Raw genomic sequence first — 4,986 nt, forward strand, 5'->3', positions numbered from 1 at the left:
TGTACGACGAATCTCTTAGACTTCGGTCTTTAGAGTTCTGTCGTCTGGGCTAGACCATGTCAGCCACGAAAGTGTGCTGAGGTGCTATTAACATTTGTAACTGACTTAAGTCAAAGTTGTATGTCCTTTTTTATAAATGGAATGTGATCCTTTATTATCAAAAAAAAAAAAAAAAAGAAACGCCAAGGTAAGACCCTACCCAAGAATTTCTTCTTATACGTACCCTTTTCTAGCTTCATGTGATGGTGTGGGCACCCATGGATGCAATAATTATATATGGTCTTGAAGAATTCAATCCTGACCCCAATTAGGCCGGTAAATGAATCCGTACGTTAAATAGTCTGCTTGGTACTCATTCGATCAAATTTAGTTATAAAAGTAGATACTCACTCGATTAGTAAATGATAAATATTCAACAGAACTCAACTCGACTCGCTTAAGACTCGTTTATGCCTGAGTACTCGATTCATTAGCTCGATTCGATTAAAACTCATTTATAAATTAAAAATATATACATATATGCACCTATGTATATACATATATATATATGTATGTATTAACTAATAATATAAGCATAACACTTTTATAATTAAATATATAATATGTAACCTAATTATTTATACCTATATATTGAATATACTTCAGAGCTATATTTTATAATTTTTTACAATAATTAGTCGATAAAATTTAATAATTATATATACTAGTATGTAGTAACCATATATGAAATAAATATATGCTATCATATTATGTGTATGTATTAATAATTTATGTAAGTATATAACATATTGTTATTATAGATAAATATCAACTAGTTATATATTAATTATTTATAAATTTTTAAAATCTTATAATTCAATAGAGGTTCTACTTGTTAGTTATACAAATTCAATATTAGATTTTTTATTTTTTATTTATTTAATTTAGTAATTATTTAACTTTACTATAAAAAAAATAACTCGAGCTCGAGCTCTAGTCAGAAATTTAGCTTATCGAGTCAAACTCAAATAAAGATTAAAAAAAAATCTCGAGTTCGGCAAGCCAAAGACCGGCTCAGCTCGGCTTGATTACAACCTTAACCCCAATTATGGTGTACAACTTGGAGGGCATGCCGAAATTTAAAAAAAAAAAAAACAATTAAAAAGTTGGATTGCAAGTGTTTTTTTTTCTTCCAAAAATGATAAAATAACACCCACTTAATTAACAAGTTATACACAATTTATTCATAAATATTAATACTTTCAAAACATTTCCCAAATTTTTTTTTTTTAATTTAAGGTGTCTGAATTTTAAAAATAATATTACTTTACTATGTCGGAATATTATTAATGCAGTTGTCGTTGTACCACTGTTAACTTATTTTGTTTTGTATTTTCGTTTTTTTTTTTTTTTTCAGAAATCATGAGAACATTGTTTGGAAATGGCATCTCTTAAAGCTTGAAGAAGTTGCAAGGAATTTGCCAAAAACTTAGTGAACATCTTTCTTTTAATAATTAAACGCGGCATTGACTCAATTACTGCACTACTTGAGGAAGTTGCCATGAAGATACCATTAACTGATAGGTATGGTGTGAGAAAGCGGCATGGCATGGAGCTGTCCTTTTTAAGGAGAGTCGATGATGTCCAACGCTCAAGCTACATGCAGTAGATCAGGCAATACATACACACGTGCATAGACTCATTTCTTCCATGGCCTCCTCTTCATCCTCTTCTTCAGACACCTCTCCATGGCCCTACGATGTGTTCTTGAGTTTTAGAGGAGAAGATACCCGTGATACTTTTACTGCCCACCTCTACCGTGCTTTGACTCAAAAGGCAAATGATCATTTATATTTACATGTTGCCGAGCATTCTGTTGGAATAAAACCTCATGTAGAAGATGTCAATTTGCTTTTAAGCGTTGGAACGAAAGGCATACGAATGATGGGAATTTTTGGAGTTGGGAGAATTGGTAAGACAACACTAGCCAAAGCAATTTATAATTCGATTGCTTTTCGATTTGAAGCTATTTGTTTTCTTCCAATTGATAGCTAGGGACACTTCGAATCAAGTGAGTCGTTTGGTCCAACTGCAAGAGACACTTCTTTTTAACATTTTAGGTGAGTGTAGAAGTTTGAAGATTGACAATATTGATACGGGAATCAATAAGATAAAGCGTAGGCTTCACTCTAAAAGAGTTCTTCTAATTCTTGATGGTGTAGACCACTTTACCCAATTAGAAAAATTAGCAGGAGGTCATGATTGGTTTGGTGAAGGAAGTAGAATCATCATCACAACAAGAGATCAACATTTGTTGACTGCTCGTGGAGTTGATTCAACATATGAGATAACGGGATTGGATCACGACGATGCTTTTGAACTATTTTGTTGGCATGCTTTCAAAAAAAATAAACCGGATGACGGTTATGGGGAATTTGTAGAACAGATCGTAAATTACTCTGAGAGCCTTCCACTAGTTTTAGAGGTGCTTGGTTCGGATTTATGATAGATTAAGTGAAAATGAAAAGAATATTTTTCTTGACATCGCTTGTTTTTTCATTGGAGATGATTTTGATGATGTCATTCAGATACTAGATAGTTTTGATTTTTGCCCAAACTTTTGGATCCCACGACTTATGGAGAAGTGCCTTATTTCTAAGCCCTATGAAATGTTGCAAATGCATGATTTGTTACTAGATATGGGTAGAGAAGTTGTTCGAAAAGACATCCGTGATGTACTGGAGGAAGATACAGTAAGTCAGATCAAAATCTCTTTTAATTAAACATTGTTTCTAATTTTCCTGAAGGTGCTGATATTATCCGCTTGAGTCCCAAGGCCTTCAAGAATATGAAAAGACTTAGATTATTTAGATGCCGCAATGCACACTTTTCTGGCGAACCTAATTGTCTACCTAATTCAATAAGAGTGCTTGATTGGGCTAACTGCCCTTTACAATCTATGTCATCTAAATTTCGTGGAGACAAACTCTTTGTTCTATGCATGCCCGATAGTCGCATCCAGGAGATACAAAAATTTAAGGTACAACTATTATTATTTTCAATATTTCTTTCTTTAAACTTAGTTTAATGTTCTTTTCTTTTTAACAGAATCTCACGATTATGAATTTCCGTGATTGTTATTTCTTAACGAAATTCTCAGATATTTCAAGGTGCCCAAATTTGAAGGAAATAAATCTTCATTGTTGTAAAAATCTAGTTGAAGTTTATGATTCTGTTGGATTAATCCTTGATAAGCTTGTTAAATTAAGTCTTGGTGGATGTGACAACCTAAAGAGCTTTCCAAGGAGACTTCGATTGAGATCTCTGGAAGTCCTTGATCTTGGTTATTGCTCAAGCCTTCAAAACTTTCCTGAAATCAAACGTGAAATAAAACATTTATACGAAGTCGACTTAAGGGGCACCGCAATAGAAGAATTGCCTTCATCCATTGGGTACCCCAATCTGACACATTTAGATCTATCACGCAGTGAGATGGTAAGCATTCCTTCAAGCATCAAAACAGCTGCTAGATTGTGGTATCTTGAATTGAAAGATTGCAAGCAACTTCAAGAAATTAAAGAGTTTCCACCGAATCTAGAAGTGGTAAGAGCTAGTGGATGCATATCACTGGAAAATTTACCAGAAATATCAAAATAATTCAATTTCTCACGTCTAGATTGGATTGACTTTTCCAGATGCTATAAAGTGAATATGGGAAATTGGATGTCAAATCCTGCAAGGAATCAAGTAAGTCCCTATATATCTATATATATATATATATATATTTCTCTTTTCCTTTTATATTCGTTTTGTGTGCCTAATTGGTTTATATATATGAATATAGTTGAAATATATTTTATGATGTATTCATTCAACAGGCTGAGATGATTTTTCCGGAAAAGAAGATTCCAGATTGGTTCAGCCATTGGAAGGAGATCACTTCAAATAGTCATCGGTGTGAATTTGATATCAAAGTGGCCCCACCGTATAAGTTGGATGACATCATAGGAATTGCTTTTTGTGCTGTTATTGAACCCGTTGCAACTATTGATTTGGACGTTGACATCATGAGAGAAGATACCTGCGCCAGAAGTTGTTATTGGCGGGCACATATAATTTCGATGCAAAATTTGATGAAATTGATTCAGATCATGTATGGTTAAGATACTTAAATACATAAGATATTTTGGAAAAATGCATGATCATGTAGACAATCTGAGGATTATATTTGAAAGCAGAGATCCAAATTCAATGATCTTAAAACGTTGCGGAGTTCATCTATTATACAAACAGCATGAACAGAGTGCCAAAGATCATGCAATTAATATTGATGTCCATTTGAATGCACCCATTGAAGATATTGGAAATTTAGCAAATCCAATGGGTGGAAATCAGCTTTCTAAGAGGCATCGTGTTGATTATGATGACTACGAGGATGATCACAACATTGAATCCAACTTGTACGCACAACAAAGGAAGCCTGCTTCAACCTCAAATTGCCAATAGTAGTATTATTTTGTGATGGTTCATCCATGCAAATTCCAGCATATTCGTGCGGTACCTTACATCGAGAGGGCTTTTCTTTTTACTAGAAGAACAACAACTACAAAACAAAACTCGAAGGTAGTTTCCAAAAATACCTTCGAGTTTATATATATATATATATATATATATATATATATATATAAAGTTGTACCTTCGAGGGGCTCCTTCTGCTGCATGCTCTGCTGCATCTTTCTTTTTTGACTGCTGTGTTCCCAAGCACTCCAAAATAACATCTGGGGCTTCTATTTCCACAGCCTCTTTGAAAGTGAATCTGCAAGATATGCCAATTACACCTTGGACTTATGATCAACTTTAATTTCTGTTATTTGATGAGTCATAAGTCCTGAATAAATTTCTCTCCGAAAACAAAGGGTCTATAATTATCATGGACTCACACCTGAAGTCCATGACAATAGACTTGCCCAAAAGAGATTATGAATATGTGTGCGTGTTCTATATACA

At 33.6% G+C, this 4,986-nt stretch overlaps 1 long non-coding RNA gene across 2 annotated transcripts; it reads left to right on the forward strand.

The window, feature by feature from the left end:
• The first annotated feature begins 1,627 nt into the window (after positions 1-1,627).
• LOC109012224 lies at positions 1,628-4,550 on the forward strand. Of its 2 annotated transcripts, XR_004798442.1 has the most exons (4): positions 1,628-3,019; positions 3,468-3,582; positions 3,675-3,726; positions 3,858-4,550. It is a non-coding gene; the product is annotated as an uncharacterized LOC109012224 (long non-coding RNA). The 2 variants fall into 2 exon arrangements; XR_004798441.1 differs by lacking the exon at positions 1,628-3,019 and having other exon boundaries at positions 3,034-3,582.
• Positions 4,551-4,986: the final 436 nt, after the last annotated feature.

The sequence above is a fragment of the Juglans regia genome, chromosome 15 (assembly GCF_001411555.2).
Source record: "Juglans regia cultivar Chandler chromosome 15, Walnut 2.0, whole genome shotgun sequence".
NCBI lineage: Eukaryota > Viridiplantae > Streptophyta > Magnoliopsida > Fagales > Juglandaceae > Juglans > Juglans regia.